Source organism: Fringilla coelebs (genome assembly GCF_963513975.1).
Source record: "Fringilla coelebs genome assembly, chromosome: Z".
NCBI lineage: Eukaryota > Metazoa > Chordata > Aves > Passeriformes > Fringillidae > Fringilla > Fringilla coelebs.
In genome coordinates, this window is record NC_140031.1 from 45,263,271 (window position 1) to 45,285,575 (window position 22,305).

Sequence of the window (22,305 nt, forward strand, 5' to 3'; positions counted from 1 at the left end):
ATACAGAGAAATCAACATCCTTCACCAAGAAAACCATCAAGAAAATAAATTATAAACTAATTAATTAGAAAAAAATTATGACAAGTAGTACTCTAATCTATGAGCATCATTGGGTGATGCTGAAGAAGACTCAGTGATTGAAGGTTGTCAGATAACTCTTCTCAGATATTGAAAGTATAGTTTAAAGACTCAAGCCTACATTAAGTCTGAAGGGCTGGATTTTCAGTTAAACAAAGAACCAATGGATTCATCAAATCTATTGCCATTATTCCCACTAATCTCAGCTATCAACACTACAGATAAGGATTTTGTCTACACCAAGATTAAGCAAACATTAACATGGAAAGAGGTACAAAACCAGTTTCTTGTTTCACTGTTCATTTTTTAGGCTACAGAAACCTCTGATATACATAAGATGAGTTGTCTTGTGAAAAAATAACACATTGATTAATTTAGGGCAGAGCATAATACTTCCATGCTGTCTTCAGAGAAGGAAAAGTGCTGTTAGATAAGGCTTGGGGCATTTTGGTGGAGTTTCTTTTAATCTCTTTATTTCAGATTTTTTGAATACTATCAGACCAGAGCCTTTACCAAGAACAAAACAATGAACACAGAAGGGGAAACACAGAAACATACAGAACGACATGATGATAAATTAGCTGATTCATTTCTTCTTTTTCTTACATGAGCAGCAGGTTTGAAATATTGGTAGTATTGGCTACTGAAAGTTGTAGTCCTTTCTGTTGTACTTACCAGTTTTCAGGGAGGCAGACAAGGTGGTCACATACTGCTGCATCCCAACACTCCTGAGACACTGTCTGTGCTTGTTATGCTTTTTTGTCACAGATGTAGGGAAGTTTTCTAAAAGTGCTCCTAGTTGCAATGAATTGATTTGCATTTGCCATCGTGATAGGTTCAGGGACAAAAGACTGTCATACTACTGTTTAGGATATTCTCTGCCTTTTATTACTGCTTAGGCCTTTTCTGCATCAGGGAAGTGACTACTTCATGATAGTGGACATTATTAAGAGCCTAAAGAATTCAGCATGGCAGGCAAATATTCCATGACCCAAAAAATTATCTTCAGGCAGGTTAAAATTTTAAACAATCCCAGTACAAATATCATGGAAGTTCTGTGTCCAGCAAACATTTAAGAATATATTTAATTCCAAAAGATCTGTTTCACTGACATCAGTGGGAGTGGTGCCACTTTTGCTCTCTTGTGGCAAAGATTTATGGTTCCAGTCAAGGTTCATGAATGTAAAGTAGGGCATTAATCTATACAACACAAACAAATATCCCTTTACTAAGCACTTCCAAACACTGACCAAAATCATGATTTTCTTACTTAAAGTACATTTTTCATGACTTTACAAATAATACACAATAATCAGGAGCACTGTGATCATAGGTGTTTTGGGCTGCAGTGGAGCTGTTTTGACAGCTCTGACTACTTACGTCCATGGATTACTTGAATATATTTCCAGGAATTTATGGCCATATAAATATTGGCATAGCCACAGAACATCACACAGTCATGAACAATGCTACTTGTCAAATTTTGGAATACTGTGGTGAGAGGAAAAGCCACAACAGAAAACTGAACACAGCAAGATTGATGGAAGAATTTTGGTGTGCTCTTCCCTCTAAGATCAGTATTTTCAGAGCACTCCAGAGAAGGATGAAGCATTGACGACAAGGAAATAAAATTTTGAGAAAGTTCTTTCCACTGATATCTCTCATGCAGAGGCTTTAAAAAGACAGAAAAACACTTTCAAGAAAGTAGGTAGGTAATTGTTAAGGTTCTGGTATTTCTGTAGTTGCAAGTGAAACATTCCCTCTTGCACTTAACTGGCAAACTAAAGCAGATCACCTTTGGAAATTTAAAAGGAATGTGTAGAGCTGGGGTTTTTTATCATAAATGAAGCTGAGATTTATTTTTACATTACTTTATTGAAATTTTGATCCACACTTGAGGGTTTTGGTTTTTTTTAATGTTCAAAAACGGAGAGACTACAGCATCGTAAAAATCCTAAATTAATGGCAAGAAACTCTAGGTGACATTATGACTAAATAAATAATATCTTGCCAGCAAGAAATGTCCATTAAGATCTTATTTTAGTACAGGAGATAGAAACCCTTTCAAGGCATATCACAGATACAGTTGATGATCTCGTATTTTCAAAGAAATGTCCAAGTTACACAATTGTCACTTCCATTTCCCCAGGAGAAAACTAATTTAGTACATCACGACTTTACAAGTACCAGGATATGCCTTGTAAAATGAATTCTCATTGGGTACATGTAAGCAGAAGGGCTTTGTGGAATTTTTTCCAAACCCTTGATTCAAACTCAAGCTACAATGACTCTACCCATGCTTTCCACTTCTTACTCACTTATTTCCAGCTGAAGTAAACTAAAACATATGGACTGAGAAGGATGGCGGTGTTATTTATCATGTCCCCAGATTTGTGTGACACTCACTATTTGTGCCTAGAGAGGTCATGATAATGAAAATTTTGTAGCAGCGAAATATTGCCCTTTTTGAAGGATTATTTTGTAAAATCTGTGCTTTTCACACGTGTACTTGTAATGGAATTCAGACCTCAAGCCCTACCAAATCCCACCTGACTGCATGTAACCTTTAAAATTACCACTATCAAACTAAAAAGTTTAAGTTGCTTAACTCTGTGGTGAGATTTACTTCCTATGATGCAGAAGAAGGCAATATCTACTGAAGCCCATCTACCAATAGCTGTCAGAACCCTGTAAGACTCACCCACACTCTTGGCACATAAGTAGAGCAGCTGAGAAATCTGACAGCACCGTTGCAGGAAAATGCTGGAGAAACTGAGGTAGCGTTTTGAACACAGGGTGGGCAGGGTTCATCGAGCTCATTACAGTTCATCAAGCCCATCCCTTGGCCCATTAAATGTTTAGAACCAGGGCACTGAAATGTCAGAGGAGGTTTTTTAACTCCTCTGTGAGCAACTCAGAGCTTCACTGCTCTGACAGATACATACCCTGCTGCCACCAAAATGAATTAATTATATATTTGCACCTATGGACAGATATACTAAAATTTTGTTTGGTTTCAGTACAGCTACTTAGCCTCCTAACCTACTGCACTTACATCTATGAAGACTACTCACATTTTCCTCCCAGATTCCCTAGCAATGCAGTGACCTTGCTTCCTGGTGATACACTTAATGGAATTATGCGATTCTAAAAGTTAGCACATTCCAGACTCCTTTCAACCCACAAAACCCTTGGCCTTAAAACACATCAGCTTTTATGCACTTCCAAACAGCCTTCCTGAAGGGGACTCTGCAGTTCTGGCTCCTCAGTCCCAAGGACATTTCACCAAATTTCCAGTGCCTCCCCCAGATCCCAGGTTTTTCAGTCACTTGTCAGGTCAGCCTGTGTGAAAACACAGAGGTTAGTGAACCTAAGAAATATATTTGTTTTCAAAACCACCACATGGTTTTTACTCTTTCCAATTTTCAAAGGGAGTACTATGGAATCTCAGATTGGGATTTTTTTTTTAAAATTCAAAGTGAAACTATTTTATCATAAAATAATCATGGATTTTTCTGGCATTGAAACACAGCATTCCCTCAAACACTAAAAAGAAAAAACAGAAAAAAAGTACAAATCTTTAGTTTAAACTACATGGTTTGCTGGACAAAAAAACTGAACTAAAAGAAGTATTCTGACATGATTAATGGACTATTATCCTCTGTGCTGAGAAACCACTAAATACATAACTTACACTGTAGAGAAGTAGTATTTTTATCTCATAATGTACACAGGGACCTTTCTAGTAACTTAACATTCCTTAAAGGCCTATTCAATTTATCTTCACTATGTTTTGAGCAAATCCTTTTTTTGTTTGTTTGGCTTTTTCTAAAAATAATGTTAGAAACCAAAGCATTCTAATACTTACTGGAAATAAATTAGGAAAGTTCAGCATTTAGACGGTAATGGAAAACTTATCCCATGGCTCTTTCTGATGTAGTTCTCTTTTTCCTTTGATTCCCTATAAGCAATCAATAACAAAATTACAAATTTTTTTGCAATTATGTCTTGTCACAGAATTAATAGGCTTAGGTTTGGTGAATGCTGAATTTGATTCATTGGGAAAAGTAAAAGAGGCTGTGTCATAGCTAGTGCTTTAATGAGAAAACCTGTACTTTCTGCAAAGAGGGTCTTGGGGACCATGTCTTCAGGAGGTTGTTGCTGTTGAATAGCTGTTAGATTAAGATGGAACCTTGCACAGAGGGGAAAGACAACTGGTTCTGCCTTTGTCTCAGAAGAGGAAAACCAGTGAAGAGTATAAGAAATGAATTACCAGACTTGTCTCTTCCTGTCCCATTAGATGAATGGAATAATTACTTTTTAATTCCGCAAGGACCAAGCGTCTTTTTAGAACCCTGTGATTCTCAAGGTTGGATAAATCAAGATGTGCAAAAATAGGCTCTGCACTGAAAAGGAAACTATAATGTTTAATACTGAGCATGGAAAGCCCTGCTTTGATCACCCCCATCTCCTGGAGAAATTAATTCTCAAATGGAATTCAATGCTTTTCTACTAGAAATTTCAAGTTACTCATATTGAAGCAGTTAGACACCCAACTTCCTAAAGGGTATGAATTTTGGTAGCTCCAAAACCAGCAGAGAGTTAGGCAAGAAAGGTTAGTCAAACCCTGAAGGATGCAGAAATGTGCTTTTAGCACTTAGACGTATGAGTCTCACTGATCATCCAATGACATAGCAGGGCAGCTTGCTTACAGCTTGCGCCTTCTGAATCTTCCTGAGCAGGGCTGATACTCTCAGCAACTGCCTCTTGCTGAGTGTTGCCTACTTTATGTGCTCTTTCATCATCAGAGTAATCCAACGGCATATGCAAGCATAAGATGTTCTTCATGAGCTAAATGATAAGGCTTAATGTGACTGACCCCATTTTTTTTTCCTGAGGTTTCCCTGATAAAAACCCAATGGTGAAAAATACATGGTTCAGAGCACAAGACTTGCGGGGAGCAGCTGAGGCAGTTGGGTTGTTTAGCCTGGAGAAATGGAGTCTCAAGGGAGACCTAATCCCTCTCTACATCTATGTGAAAGGAGGCTGTAACCAGGTAGATGTCAATCTCTTATCTCAGGGAACAAGTGACAGAATCAGAGAAGAAGGCCCCAGGATGTGCCAGAAAATACTTCAGATTAGATATCAGGATTTTTTTTTCTCTGAAAGAGTAATCAAGCGTTGGAATAGGCTGCCCAGGGAGGTGGTAAGGTCACTGTCCCCAGGAGCATTCAACACTTGTGTAAATGTGGCACTATGAGCTAATGGTGAACATCATGGTGCTGGTGAATTCAATGATTTTTAAAGTCTTTTACAGTTTTAATGATTCTGTGATTCTATGATTCCGTGATCTAATTACCCAAGGCTAATCCTCAGAGACTTTGCAACCTGATGTATCCTGGCCAGGTTCTGGGTGACTCCAGAGCTGCTCTTACAGATATCTCAACAATGCTGTGGGAGTAGGTTTCTCAGCCTTACTGTAACAGAAAAGAACACAGCAACTTCTTCTAACAGGTAATGAGCTTCAAATGTATTTGTACCCATGGCTTCTAGACTAATGAAATACTGAGAGGAAATCTGGCTTCAGCTTTCTCCCTACAGCAGTGTTAGAAGGAGGAGGAGGAACACAGAAACTATTCTACTGCTGTTCAAACTTTAAGCGCAGTCCTGACACTGACTAGACTCAAGTGCCCCCCCCAAAAAAAGAGCTGAAAAAAACCAACCCTAGTGGGTCTTCATTAGCTAAGAAATTCTGAACTACAATTTTGTAAAGGAGATAAATACAGCTATGATAGTCTTTCCATCTGGCCTTCTTTCTCCATAGGCTGAACCAAAAAGAAAAAACACCATGATACACTTAACAGCATGGACTTGTGTTCATTCCAGGTGGGGTCTTCCTCTTTCATATACTTCCACCTAAGATAGGTAGAATGTCCTAGCACTGAACATGCAGAACACTGCTTCAGTATCCTTCTAATAAAACAAGATATGCAAGAGCTTAATCCTTCCATGTACTCACATATGAATATGCATATTTACGTCTACAAACACACTCCTCTCAGTCCAAACAGATTTGAAAAGATTGCACTGAAGACAAGAAATGGCGATTGAGTGGCAAATCTTGTAAACTTGAAGCTGTATTTCACAATGGTGAGACTTGATGCTGATGTCTTGACATTTGAAAATACTTCTCCCCCTCCACCATTTCAAAGAACTTTTGGTAGATTTGTCCACCTGTCATTGTTTCCAGAGATATCTGTACTGATGTATAATTTAATCATTCCAGCTGATGTGTCAAGCAGTTAAATGTATTATTAGTTTAAAATGGATAGGACAGTTTACACTGAAATAGAAGACTTAGGTTTAGGTGTTTTAACTGTTACACACAGGGAAAAAAATGAAAATGGTTGTTCAATTTAAATAGTCACATTTACTTATCTGCTGATATAGTTCTGTTCAGAAAGGTCTTCAAGTATCCACCAGCTTATTAGTAATTCTCACAAGATGCATCTAAAATCCGAGAAATGTGCATTGAATAAAAGCACATGGAAAAATATGTAATTCTACATTTCTGATAAAGTCTTATTTGAAGCCTAGATAATAAATTCAAATACAGATGGCGGCAGGATGTGAAACAGCCACACAAGATTTTTCAATTAATTATTGAAGTGCAGTAGTGCAAAATTTCAGGAGTGAGTTAAGGCAGGTAGTGCTATAAAGAGGTTTCAGCCTTATTCAATGTAAATGCTCTATGAGGTTCCTTAAGAAGAAGACTCTGAGAGTACTATTTTAGAGTGGTGCCTAGTAAATCAGTGATTTAAAGTAATAGGAGTCATGGGGCTAAATCTTGAGGCACCACTCTTCAAGATGTGCCCTGAAGACTTTACTTGGCTGATCTCTTCCAAGGTTGAGTCCACCCTAATCCAGCTGTTTCTGATACCAAGTATAACATTGAAAAATGTTCTGAATCTAAATGGGGTTCATGCTGTGCTATGAAATCACATCAACTTCTGCACCAAAGCTAGTATTTAATTCTTTAAAAAAAATCCCTTCAGAATATCTTAGAAAATTCTACACCTTGAGTGTTGAATTTCTCAGGTGGTAGATTTTCTCTTGTCTTCTGAAAGTAGAATCCATTCCTGTAAAAAAAAAAAAGAAAAAATGAAAATTGAAACCATGAAGACACCTATTTTTTTTAATATGCTTTATTCTGGTGTACTTTTGCCTGTGCAGAATAAAGTACTTCACCCATTTTTGTTATGTTGATCCAGCAGAAGAGATAATTTGCTCTTTCTTGCAAAAGATAGGTGCTTTACCAGGAGGCAGCTAAGAGGACATATTCATTTCACCTTAAGAGGTGCTTATGTGTGGAAGGGGTAGTGCTATAGAATTAATTATTCAAAATGAAAGTAGTGCATTGGGATGCACTCAGATCCCTGAGGAACACCAGTTCCTGTGCAAAGGTACTTCCTGTTTCATATTACAAGCTCAAGTTTGGTGGGGGCTGTAACTGGTTTCTGCCCTTTTCTTCAAATTCCACACCTGAAAAACTTACATCTACATAGCCATGCACAAACAGTTTGCAGCTGTGTACCCTGCTCCCTATCCCTTTAGATTTGTCTTCCATTGGCCCTGATTTGCACTGCTTTGGAAATAGCTTAAGGTACACCAAGAAAAGCTGTTCTTGTTTCAAAAAGAGAAAACGCTTAATACAGAAATATGTGCAGTTTAAAAGGTAATTTTAATTACACAAACATCATTTGTTATACAGCGCAGAGACAAGTGTATCCCATTGTTTAAACATGGCCCTGACCAAACACTGACCTATTGCTGCTGCCTCTTGCAGCTTCAAAAAGTTTCTCCTTCACCATTCCTCTCACAAATCCTCTGTAAAACTTTCTGCAGTTGGAGTACTGTGATCTAAAATTTAATTTGACCTAACCCTCATGTCTGCAGTCTCTTACCATCACAAAAAGTATAATTCATCAAGTTTTCATGATCTAGCAATTTTCTTAGCCACACATCCCTTTAATAAATTACTTCAGTTTGGCATCTGAGAAGTTGCATTAAGTGGATGCACACTGGGTTAATCACAAAACAAATTTCAAGGAGTTAAGCATGCTGTTATTGATACCTTTCACCCAGGACACCCTTGAGTCTTGAACTAGCAAAAGTGAACCACAGCACACTCTCCATTTACCTTTGCAGTCTTTAGTATTTGGTAGCAAAGGTCTTTGGTAAGCTGCAGCTACCCCCAGGACCAGGTCTATGTGAGATTCTAAGAGTATATCTGGGAACATCTTGCAGAACATAATGCTTCTCTAGATTATGGCAGAGAGGTTTTGCTGATGGAAGTAATGCATCTACCCAGGCACTGACTATAAAGATTATCATCCACCAAAAGCAGAAAGGCAGCTGAAGAGCGGCAGAAGAAATTGCCTTGATAACAAAACCCAAAGTGGCTGTGTAATGCAGCATCCACAGAAGTTCAGAAATAGCACTGTCTATGGATGTCTGATAAGGCAGAATCACCTTCACTCTGTGAAGAGGTCACACACTGATTTGCGCAAAAAAATATGATTTGTGTATACAGCAATTGTGGGATGACATTTTTAATAATTATTATTTTCCATCAAAATATCTAAATAGTATTCTGTTCTATGTATGCTGAACACAGAAATCAGATGCATTTGGGAAGTGGGATGCAGATGCAGGTCTCATATATGACCTTAAATTTGCAGCTAATGAGTGTGACGTAGCTAATGGTATGAAAAAAGCTGCATCATAGTTTCTATTCTGTAGTCTACATGTTTATCGTGTCTCTGGGAGAGGTGTATTACTTTGGTCCTTCAAAGAGGGGTTTCTCTATAAAAGACCAAAACAAAAACTCTGAGGTAGTAGAAATTATATGATAGTAACCAGAATAACTCTTGTTCCTGGGTAGGTGTGTAGCCCATCTGTGGATCACACTCAGCAGTTGATCCCATGTTCCCTTTTCTATTAAGGAAGCTCTTAGTTTGCAACATATTGGATGGGTGCTCAGGTTATGAAGGAACCAGAATTTTGGAGATTGACAAAGGGCACACGAAAAAGGGCACTTATGGGTATGACTATGAGACCACACTGGACTGTGAGAACTTCTCATCTTTCCAAGGGCTCCATTAGATTATGTGCTGACTTCCTGGGCAAGACTGGGTAGTTACCACAGTCCTCTTTTCTGGAGGGGTAATTGCTGTCTTCCCTGTTGTTGCCAGCATAATGGGCTTCACCAGTCTTTTGCAGCTTTTCCAATCCTTTGACATCAAATTCTCACTTGGCTTTGTCCTTAGAATCAGCTATACAGCAAATATATTAGAATGATATCCCATCAGGTTTCATTTATGGTATTTGAATACAAATCCAGCAAAAATTGAAGGTTGGGCTTGTGTATGTTTATAAGAACATATATTGAGGCTGATACAGAGAGCTATCAACTCACATAGGAGCAAGTTCCAGGAGCAGAAATGCAGTAAACACTGAAAAAATAAGCCAAAATAAGCTAAAATATACCATTTTGCCTTGACAATAATCATATCCAAGGAGTTTTCTTACCCACTCCCAAGCACCCAGAGGTGTCTTGGCTCGGTCAGGTGCTGAGCAATGGGGGTCTATAGAACTCAGCAGGAGCTAACCCTGAAGGGAATCCTGCTGGCCTGGAACAGGGAGATAAATGCTGATTGAATAAGGCATGGTTAATAAGACTTTTGTCTTCACTCCTCATTGTGGAATGGTTGGTTTTGTTATAAAACTAATTAGCATACATGTGGAAGTACTTTGTGGAAGCAGTTTAATCTCAAGCAAATGTGAAAATAAGCCTGTATTTTTTCTAGGGACTGATTTACATTAATTATCTTCTACTTTAAAAAACCTCACAAATTCTTTTTTTTATACATTGTTTCTTTGTAGAAAAATTAAGAACAGGACACATCTGTAGAACACTGAACATACAAATTTCTAGCATTTCCAGCAAGGAAGTATTCTCCAAAGGCAGAAAGGCTTGGGTTTAAGTCAAAAATGTTACTTCACAACTAGCTAAAGTCAGAGACCTCAGTTTATATCTAGCTACCCAAATTACTAGCTTCATTCTCAAAAAATTATGACCTTCTGATAACCAGACTTACTTAATTTTAGGAACCTATATATGAATTTAGTTGCCTAAACTTAGCCACACTGTATTACTCTTTTCTTTTTTTTTTACTTAATTAACTACAGCATTGATCATGATCATCTGCCCATATAAAAGGTATCAGTACAGTTTGTGATCTCAGAAAAAGACTCTTTCACAAAAAATACCAGCAACAATGTAGCAATTTCAGAATGCAAATATCCATAATGAAAGTGTATGGATTTTCAGGGTGTATGTCTGTGTTTAACTTCTGCTTTGGGCATAGCCCTTTGCCAGATCTCAGTCCTTCAGTCATCCTGCAAGGGATGAAATGCACCCTTGCTGTTGTCTGAGGCATGTACTGGAGTTTTTTTACACAGTAGTTTGAACCAGTGATGGGGAAGACCTGCATCTCTGCCTGGCATGGAGCAGGGGCTCAGCTACACCACATGGATGGACCTGGGAGTCTGCACTTAGTCCCAGCTATAGAGACCCACTTGCACATAACTAGGATCCACTCTCTCCCTCATGCTTTTAAAGAAAGCTCTCTCATCCCTCCTGAACAAATTAAAAAAAAAAAAAAGTGAATTGTCTACCTAAGTCAGTATTGTGTCATGGAACAAGTTCCCATAGAATGATCGCTGGGTAAACCTCCCAAATTGTTCCATTTTGAAGAATTTCAGGCACTACCTGGCAGCAGCAGAATATTATAAACTCATAAACCTGTCTGATGCACCTGTTTCCATCTCTGCTATGAAGAAGAGGTAGGAGAGTCTCACAGAACTTCTGCATTTGTTCCTCTGCCTCTGCAGCAGCTAGGGATAGGCAGATAAAGTGGAGATGCATTTGTGGATCTAAACATTACCACTCCCTCCTAAGTGTCAAGAGACAGAAAACTAAGATTCCTTTCCCTCAGGTATCTCTAACCAGAGTGTATATCTGACTCCTTCATATTGGAGGAAAAAAGTTTTCTTTTGTTTCATGACTGCTGCCTGTCTCTCTCTTGAGTTGGAGGTCATGAGTTAAGGAGGAAAGTCTACATTGGCAGGCTTGCCTTGTAAGAAGAGAAGTGCTAAGAAATGAGATGTGAAGCAAACAGACAGTTCTGGTGAGGAAGATGGACTTACCCTTACAAATCTGTGACAATGTGCACCTGGATGTTCCGGGATCATCACAGCTATCTCCGCCTCTGGGTCCCAGTAGGGACACAGACTGTTGGCTCCTCTGCAGTCTGGTAGCCAAAGCAACTTGGTTTGGCCAGTGCTAGTGTCACAAAATAAATAGCAATGCATCTCTTTTGTTTTTAACAAATTCCTAAACTGTGCTGTAAAAGGAGGTCAGATTGAAACAAGGTATAGAATCTTTCAGATCTTTAAAATTAGAAACCCCCAGACATAAATCAAGTACTATTTGCTGCTATCCAGATCCTGTAGGAAGACTTGCCCTAGCACAAAACCTTCAGATTTTTGCAGAACATACCCTGTTGACAGTCTCTAGGACACATATTTTACAGCAAGACCATATTGGACTCAGCCTTAGTGGGTCAGTAAATTTACTTTGTTGGAGATAGTGCATTTCCTACAGAGATGCTGTTACTTCTGCTAGGAAAAAAAAAAAATCCAAACCAGAAACTAACACATGACATGAATAATACTTTTCTCTCAAAAAGGGAGAAAAGATTCTGTAAAATCTTTTCTTCCTCTCCCCAGGCTGCTTTTACTCAAATATAAAATCCAGTTCTTCCTTTGACTTAATTACCCTAAACATTCTATTTATAACTAGAGCTTAGTGTCTATCCTTGTAATTTTCACTAAGGAAATATCTATATTTTCCTCACTCATATTTTACCAGTCCTGAATACAGAACCAACAGTCTTACCCATTTCTATCAAAACCTGAGCTGTTAATGGATGTTCGGGTCTATTTCATTTAAAGCACTACTGTGTTTAAACACTTAGAGTGCTGAATGTAAAAATAGCTGCCATTCTCAGAAGTGAACATTTTATTTGTAATATGGCTGATTTTATCATGCGCCACAACATTTTTTTACTTATCATTTATTAATATTTTATATAGCTCATAAAAAATGGAGGTTGAGGTCAATAATTGCTGACACATAAAAGAACAAGGAAAAGGACAAGCAAGGGCATTATCCAGAGCATTGTGGACTAGCAAAAAAACTCAGATTTTCTTTGCACACATTGAAATACAGTAACCACTTAAAAGGCCCAAGTAAAGGAAAAAGAAAACTTATTTTTTAATAATCAACATGGTTTCTAGTTTCATGTATACTCATATGTGCTTCAGAAAGCATCTGGATTTTTATCGGCATCCGTTTTTACTTATCAGTTTCATTCTGTAGCCTCTATCTTTGCTTTGCTGCTGGGGAGCCTCATCTCCTCTGAGCAGACTGGTGAGCAGAAGACAGTTTTCCACTTGGCTCACAGCCCCGCACTATGCATTGTCAACATGACTGTGTTTAATAATAATTCCTGCTGATTCTGTTGTGGAAAAACTTACTCTTCGTACACTGACTAGCTTGTGGTGCCAGTGCATGTGTGTATAATTTTTTTTCCTCATTTTTACAGACTTGGGCCCTGGTTTACAAAAGACTGCTTGAGCATGTGCTAAAAGCTAAACATACTCGTTCCCACCTTTATTTAGCAAAGCACTTAAGGATGTATTGAATCTGGCTGGCTTCAAAGGGACTTATATGCATGCTGAAGTGCTTTTTGATTCAGAGTCTCAGCTCTCAGGACTAAATTCTATCTCAGACACTCTCTCAAATCAACCTACACCTCCCTCCCCAACAGCAAGATTTATGCCTTTCACTACAATAGACTTACCAATTTACAAGTTACATTTCCCCCGGGTGAATACATTGTGTATTTCAGAAAACTATACGAAAGATATGATCAGAACTACCTCTCCAGAGCAGTGAGTGATCCACTTAATCTGCATTTCTGTGTCACTTCATAATACAGCAGGGGGGAGAAAAGAAAACCTATTAAATGAGTCCATAATTATTATGCAAAGGATACCAACGGTTCCATTTCAATTGCATCACAGTTTTCCTCTAATAGATACACTCTCCCTAAATAACAAAGGCACTTCCACCTTCAATAAAAAGAAAGGAACACGATCCATGTTTCTATATGCTTTGGTGTTTAATACATGCCTTTTAAAGGACTGTATGTTATTGAAATATTAAAACACAGTACACAAAACTTCAAAATCTTCATCAGCTTTTGATAACAATAAACAAATATTAAACCTTATGGGGTCTAGAAGGAGGAGTCAGAAGTGGGAATTATGTCAACTCACGAGAATTATTTAGAGTAGTAGTTGAACTTAAACTGCAACAAATGTTTTCAAATTACATTCTCCCTTTGTGTCCAGAAGAAGGACTTATTTCAAGCAAACAACAAAAGTGGACCGTACTACATTTCCCTAGCTCATAAGCTATTAGCATCATTTTAGAGTGCCAACCTATTAAGAAGGGTTTTCAAAAACTGCTGTCATTGTAGCTGAAGCTGTCAGGGTATGCAGTGAAAATGTATAATTTCTTTTTATTCTAGGAAATATGATTTTGTAAAGAGCAATAGGCAGTAGAGCAGCAACCTTATCTAGTAATTCCTTTTTCTAAAAGTGCTGATTTACAGATGCACACCTTACCAAACTATTTCTCTTTGATTTTTACCTATGTTTAGACTCTTACATCTGTTTTGCAGACACCAGGTACATGGGTTTATGGTTGGAACACCTGAGTAAGTAACGCTGCTGTCTCACAACATTCCCTGGATACTATTTGCATGGGTATCAAAATACAGGCTTAAATGCACACAAGGACACTAAGTAACTTGCAAACATGGCAGAATCTATAGCTCCATAAAGGTTTCTATGTTCTCTATAAAACTTAAGAGAACAAAAAGGGCAGGCTGCAATTTCAATGAGCCAGTAGGAAACCTTTCTCTCTCTCTCAAAAAAAAAAATTAAAAAAGAAAAGAAAGTAACTTAAATCAAGTTCCTTTATTTTCTTCTAACCCATCTTCCTGAACTTGCTATTTGGCTGTTCTCCTAGCATGGCTGGAAATATTGCCATGAGCCTGGGCATCCTGGTTGTGGAGGAAGACAATAAGAGCTATCACACAACACATGGAAGCCTTTCTTACCACCACCCTGCTTAGTAAATGTGTTGGTGCTTTGCAAAAGGAGATAACCTGAAGGTGGCCAGATTCAATTCTATTGGGCATCAGTTTTTATATGCCTATTTATCCACGTTATACAGTATGCAAAATAGTGTGTTGCCTTCTTTTAGAGCACTTCAGTCTACCTGCGCAATTTCAGAAATTTGACCCTGGTTTTCAGGAAACAAATCCCCTATAATTAAGCCATTGTAACTGACAGATTTCAGCCCAATCTTTGCCAAGAATGGATGGTGTATCAGCACCTCTGCCTCCCTGGTATCTGGGCTAGCAAATCCTGACCAACATTTTTTTTTTGTTATTTCATCAGGTTCCTTCAAAAATCCATCACTTGTTAACAGGGAAGGTCAGTGGAAAAAACTTCACTGCTATAGATATAGTGGAAGAAACAAATACAGCAGTGATACTGTTGCATGCACATTTGTACTTAGGTGCATGCAGTTGAGCTATCTGTAAAACATTTACATATATCAAACCAATTAAATATTAATATACTTTCTTTTTCTGAAAGGATTATTTATTTCCCTTCCTCATTAATAGGAGTGACCTAATTGAAAGCTAAGCTTGTGACCTTATGCTTTCTAGGCTTAGAAACAGAACCTACCTTCCCCCCTGCTAAATCAAACATCACAATGTCAAATGCTCTGCAGACATTTCTCTCAGGAATCTGGAAGGGTAATTAGGGTGAGCTTCACCATAAAGAATACAGTTGCTAAAACAGCTTTTGTACACAGTGGAGTAATGATCACTCTCATACAGACTCAGTGATTTGTGGCTGCAATTTGAAGCCATATATCTCTCAGGAGCTAATTCAGATGTTGTTATTTATTGCACGTATGATTATTAATGATATCTTAGCAACTGTTGGAAGTGACTGGTTTCACCTCAGGAAGTAAAGTATTTTAGCTCAATGTTTACAGACCTAAGGAGACATCAGTTTCTGTAGAAAATCAGTTCTTCATTTGGCTTCCCCCACCTCTAACTGTAAGGTCTGTACCATCATTACTTACAGATATTTGCCTCATACTGTAAACAATTTTTGTCATTATGACTGAAGAAAAAACCCTGTCAGTTCTTCTTTATATTGAAAAATGTTTTTTATCAGGAAAGAAAAAAAAAAGAGGTTTTTTAAATGCCTCTGAAAAGAAGTGAAAAAGTAATATTGTATACAAATGTATATACATAAATAAATAATTATGTGTGTAGAATATAGGACCAAGTTCTCAAATCACTTGTAATTTTTGATAGGGAAAGTGAAAATACTTATTTTTCAATTAAAAGTCCTGCTGATCTGCAGAAGCACTTGCAGAAATGAAAACCTTGCAAGATCACTTACATATTTTGCAGTACTCTTACGACTAACAGCTTATACTTTTGAATTTTATGCATCAAAAATCAGTAGTTGCCTATTCCATGACGTTCTATCAAGTTGTTGCTGAACCGACATTTAAACTGAGATCTCCCTTGATGTCTGAGGGAAAAATGAGTGTAATCAAGAAAACCAGAGGAGTTCATTCTAATTTTGATCCCATTTGAACTCTGAGTTTCAAAGAGTGACTACAGCACAGCCTTTAGTGGAGAGCCTTTTGTGTTCTGCTTAGAAGAGATTGTGAAAAATTCATAGGAGTTCTGATGAGTCTCAAAAAACAAAGAATAGTAAGTGGATCAGCCTCTTTAGCTCTTGCCTGAAGTCATCTTGTTTGCAGCTCAGCCTGGTCCAGGAATCTGCCCTGTGTAGGTAGTGAGAACTGCTCTGAAGGACATGAGTTCTCAACATGAGCTTCTTTAAATTTATTGAGAGTAAAGTGATAAAACAAGAAAAGGTGTGATAATGGTAGATTTTTCAAGGAAGACAAAAAGCCAAAGAATTTTGCAGACTACACAAGATATGCCCTTTGACAATCACAGGTGTTAAAAGAATAATTGAAATATTATGTTTTACAATTATCTAATAAGGAATAGTTAGCAACAAATAATTAGATATTAGTGTATCTAAAAGATATAGTGTTATAAAATTTAAAATTATCCTGATTGTTTTAGTAAGCCTTTCCTGATCAATGTCAAATAGCAATACTAGAACAAAGCAAAAAAAAGAAATCTCATTTTCACTGTCCAGAGCTATATCATTCTCATCTGTACACTAATACATTAACAAAAAACAATGTTCTCTAGGATCTCTAGTTAACATATTACATAATTTCCTCACGATAGTAAACAGCAGCTTACTTTCTGCCTTTCTTTAAGGATGACTGTGTATGAATAATTTAATCTTAACTCGCCAGTATTTTGAAACTTCTTCCTGTAATAAAGCATCTAAAAATACTAAAAATACAATATTATTGATTATTTCATTTGGTGTATCAGCCAACAATAAACAGTATTATATTAGTCTAAAATGATAGTAACGATACCAAAAACTACAGAATCTGGTTTAGGGTCTACAGTGGTTTAGATATTTAAGTATCTGGCTTTTTCTTAAAATAAAACTGAATTTGGATTTATGGTATTCTCTAACATCTTGTTTGCATGCTTATGGGTTTTTAAAAATTTGCATGAATGATGAAAGCTAGCTCACAAATATGTATTTGCATAAATGTGCAGGCAGAGAGCATCACAGAAATTCACATGTATATATATTCCTGCATCATATATATGCTGACAAAAAATTGCTTATCAACCCATCCTCCTGTTCTGGAAAAAGGTGAGATACTTTGTGGTCAGTTATGGTGTTTGTGGTTATTAAGAAAACTGCAAACATTAGCAATTGTCACCAATAAAGGATTCATGGGGTGAAGCTCTTCTTCTACAGATGTCATGGCTGAACAATTTTCCATAACAAATGAGAAACAAACCAAAACCTCTTCACAGACACATATCAAACATAAAAGGCAGCAGATTTGTCAAAACATTTGTTTTGAATTATTTATCTGAGTCTGATGTTTCATAGTTTAATTCTTCAGTGTAATTTGAGAATCATGTGAGAAGAATTAGCCAAAATATCAAAGATTTTACTTGTTAGCATTTTAATATTTGCATACATATATATTGTGCTTAGACATACATTTCTGTCTTGCTGTTTTGCACAAAGTACATATTGCACACTAGTGGGAAAAAAACCTGTAAAATGTTCACGTAAATTATAGTGAATGATGCCTAAAAAGGATACTTGATTCATAAGATAACAGAAAATTTTGAACACTTGCTGGAGTTTTCCATGGTTTGAAATGGTCATTTGTGACAACAATTAATGCCACAGGACGCCAAAACCCACCTTGATCCAACTGCTTACATTGCAAAGGAACCTTTTAGCATTCCTCCTGTTTTGCCATTATGCCATGTTATTGTCAGATGTATGAAGAAAAATAGAACTTTACAGCCTCTGTCCACAGATATCCACAGAAAATAAGGTTAGTGTATAATTTACATGTTTTTTTTGGTGTTTTATTGTTTGTTTTGATTTGGGCTTTTTATTTGTTTTTTTGAGGAAAAGTACTGTAATGTTTAAATACCTGAGTACCTAATCACATTGTTCCCAAGAGACTCTGTAAAGATTTTGGGGCTGAGTAACACGAAAGCCTTCAGGACTGACTATTCTAGTATGACTGAGCAGACAAGGCTTGAAGGAATGCAATAAGCCTGCATATCTAGACTATGAAAAAAGCATCAGATAAAACAAGTGAATATCAGGACTGAAACAACTGTAGGAATTTGCAAGCAGATGTCAAAAAGCATACCAGAAAAAATGTCAAGAAAAGTATAACAAGCTCTGGTTGCAGACATTAGGGTGATAAATATGCGAATGATGAGCAGCTTTGCAAGCAACAGTAAAAAAATGCCTCAAACCTCCCCACCACAAGCAAAAAAAAAAAAAAAAAGTCATCAATGCCTGCAGAAAATCTTGGAGTCATAATGTCAATGGAGGATACTTGGTAAATAAAACCATGGCTGTCACTGCTGTTTTATCAGAGCTTGGGCAAGTTGTTCTGCTCTTTGGAAAGGAGAACAAATGCACAGCAATTTTCAAGAGATCATAATCGAGGATTTGAAGAAGCTAATTATGCTAAGCATTTGGAAATGCTTTCCTGAAAGTGTGAAAAAGTATTTTGGAAGTGCGGGTTCTTTTATGCGGGTAATAGTAAGTTTATGTGTATGGCACTTATATAGCAGCAAGTCATGCTGTATCAGGTGCTGGGTCTGAAATACTGAGTGAAGCTAATATTCAGTAGAAAATCCACATAGTGTAGGGGGAGCACTGCAATCTGAGGGCTGTTCATCATCTCCCTGGAGTCACTGAAATGAGCAGAAAGAGAAACGGTCAGGAGCTCCTGAGTTGGAAATCCATTAAAATTACAGCAGCAGAGAGAAAATGAGCAAACCTTTAGACAATGTTGTAGAAGACTTCTCATCAGAGTATCTGTGGCAGCTATTAGTTATGGGATATCCTGGAAATTCATCAGCATCAACACCTGCATGCTTTGTCCTTTGTTCGCAGTTTCAATATTTAAGATGGAAGGTTTAAACAAGTCCCTGCAAACCATGGGAGCAGAAGTTGCTGTGGTTTGAAATAATGCCCTTCCTGGTTTCCACCTCTTGTGCTGGACTGCAGCTGTGGGGAAGCCTTGTGGGGCTGTGTAGGAATGTAAATTTGGAGAGATGAATGCACCCTGCCTTTCTCATAAAACTCTTGCAGGGGCTGGCCAGCATCTCACGCTTAAAAAAACACCCTGATAGAGAGACCTTCCTGTTTCATGTTTTTCACTTAATTTGTAGTGACTTATTTTCTTTGCTTGTGGCCACTGATGTGTGTTTGGTTAGTACAAAACCATTGCCTTATCTCTTGATGAGAAAGTTAGCCCATGCTTCATTTCAAAACTGCCATATAATGGCCAGTCTCAGCATGCAATTTTTGTTTAACTTGTACCCTTGGCGCTGAGATCACCACATGGAAACATTGATTCCCAGTCATCCATGTCATGTAGTCTGCTGTTATATGGGCTATCTGTAAAATAATTATAGGCTTTCGGTTAATCAGTGCACACTCACACTTAAGTACCTGATCATATAGTCCTCTGATTTGTAAAACAACACAAGCATGAGATGTAAATACACATATGACCACTCTCTGTTGAAAGAGATTATTTGTGCTGAAAATTGATGCACATCAAGACAGCACCATATTTGGTGCTACATGATGAAGTTTCCTAGCACAAGCAGCAGCTGTAGATTTGATCCAACAAATATTTTTTTGTCACCAAGTAATTTATTTTTTTTGTAGCTAGTCCTACTGAATTCAGAGATGGCTGTGGGGAAAAGCAAATTAATTTCAAATATGGCCAATTAGGTAAGTAAGCAAAACTGACTCATTTTGAATTGTCATGGGTTATAGAACATGAATCACTGTAACAAGTCAGCTGCTCCTAACTTGCAAATGCCAACTGATTTTGTGCCTTTAGACCTTAAGTAGTGAATATCAAAGGAAATGCCACTTACATCTGTCCAAGCCTTCCAGCCTTTGGATGAGTTCTTAATGTAAATACTTGTGTTCTGTTGTAGGAAACTTACAGGAGAAAAATCTCCATGAATCTTAGCTGGGAAACTTAGGTTCAATAGACACATGCAGGAGGTTGATACTGCTGCTGCTCCATCCATGGATAGATAGTGCACATCATCCTAAAGAAGAATTGGTAGAGACTTAATACTGCATGGTGCACCAAACTTGCCTCAGCAGTTGTGCAAAGAGGGAGACTTATTTTCTACTGATATACACAAAACCCCCAATTTTATTCTTCCAATGAAAACAATAGAAATATAGGGGTAAGAAGGTTGTAGATGAATGATACAGCTTAGCCACCATCTAATTTGCATCACCCAGCTTACTGAAATTTAATTTTCTTTCCTGCAGTTGTTTAACTTGCTTAACAAAGTAGGTCCGAATTCACAGAGACCCAGCAGAAGAAAACATGGTGTAAAAAAATCTCCAAACAATAGAACTTTGACAGTAAGAAATAATAAGTTAAAGAAGGATCTGCTTATTTCCAGGAGTAACTGTTTTCATCCCTTTGGTGTTCAAGTTATGCAAACTTAGATTCCTCAAGATATCAGCAAATAAAAAATACAGTGGATGGCGAGGGAGCCTTTGTTTTATCTCCTTACACACCATTCCTTGATTTGGCATTGCTAACTTCAGAGAAGCTATATGTTAATTTACTTCCACAACAGGGTCTTTCATATGGTATGGTCTGTCTCATTCTGATAATTTATTTTCCATGGCTTATTAAATTTCCTAGTGGAAACGTTGATGAAAGCTGTGAAGCAATCCTGTGGTTGTAAGAGTCCATCCATATTTTCTCTCCTTCTGTGAACATTTAAAATAAAATTAAGAAAAACATACCATAGCATAATTAATCAAAAAATGCAATCACATAATTATAAAGACAGAAAGAACAAACCAAATAAAACTGAAACTGTCTTTTGAGAAATGACATTTTTTCTAGATGAGTAGAAAGTAGATGCTGGCAAAAAAAAAAAGGCTTGTTAATGATGCAGTGCTTGAAATCAAAGAACATTAAGTCTAACACTCAGTTAAGCACACAAAGAATTGCTACAAGAAATGAGAAGCTCTGACAGAAACTGAACAGTCTGAACCTTTGTCTTTCTAACCAGGGAATAGTTAAGAGGTCTCAAAAGATCTAAAATAAATTCTAAAAAGTTATAGAAACAAAAGAATGGCAACCACATGCAACATAGTGTAGTCGCAAAGAACCAAAGAAGAACCAAAGAACTTCAGTCCAATATATACAGAATACATGGATGTATATAGGTTACTTCCAGCTTGGATGAGTTTTGAACAGTTATCTACAGACAGCTCTTTTTTTTTCTTTTCTTATTTTTTTCTTCATTAAATGGTGCAGAATGAGCATATTTGTGACATATCTGGTGAACAATTACTTTTACTGGCCACTTTGTTAGATTGCCCCTCCCTTAATATTTAAACTATCATGTAGCAGAAGACACGTTTTCCCATATTTTTTCTCTCCATTTCTGATTTGCTCTGTCCTTCTCACTTCAGGCATTATATGCACTGTTAATGATGAATAGAGCTTGAGCAGTCATATGCTGGTACTTGATATTGGAAGATATTCTGTGCTTTACTATGCTGGTGGTTTAGTGAGTGTTACAGAGGATGAAGTTTAGTTCCAATTTTGTAATTTCATAACTCACAAAAACACTTTCAGTGCAGTAATTAAGGTGAATATCAGCAAGATACAACATTAAGTATTACAACTAACACTACTCAAGTATTATGAAAGGTGGCAAAATTCAAGAGATACTGGATGAGACTCCACAAGACTGCTCTGTTACCTAAGGTTATTTCCTTCTCTTTTACTTTTTTCTAATATATGTTTTTACTTTGTAGAAAAAGCATACTGTCAGTAGGCACAAAATTGAAACCACTCTGCACAAAAGTCACAGGTTTAATCCCTTTTTCAACGAGACACCAGGAATGCTTCTTGTCTCCCTCAGGTGCTCTCAGGATGCCTTAGCCTCACTTTAGAAGAAAACCATTTCAGTACTGGAGAATAATTCACATTTTATCTCAGCTCTCCTGTTGAAATCATGAGGCAGGGTACCTTATTTTAGTTAGACCATATTGCAATGCATGTACTCATCCACTAAGGAGTGGACTGACCTCACTGGCCAATGTTATGTGCATTAAAGCATCAAATGGTAGCAGATGTTACTCTTGATTCCAGAGTAAGCTAGTGTCTGGGTTGACACTGTCTGCATGCCAGGCACCCACAAAAGCTACTCAGTCACTCCTCTGCTACAGCTGGACAGAGGAGAGAAAATTTAATGAAGGTTACATGGGTTGTGATAA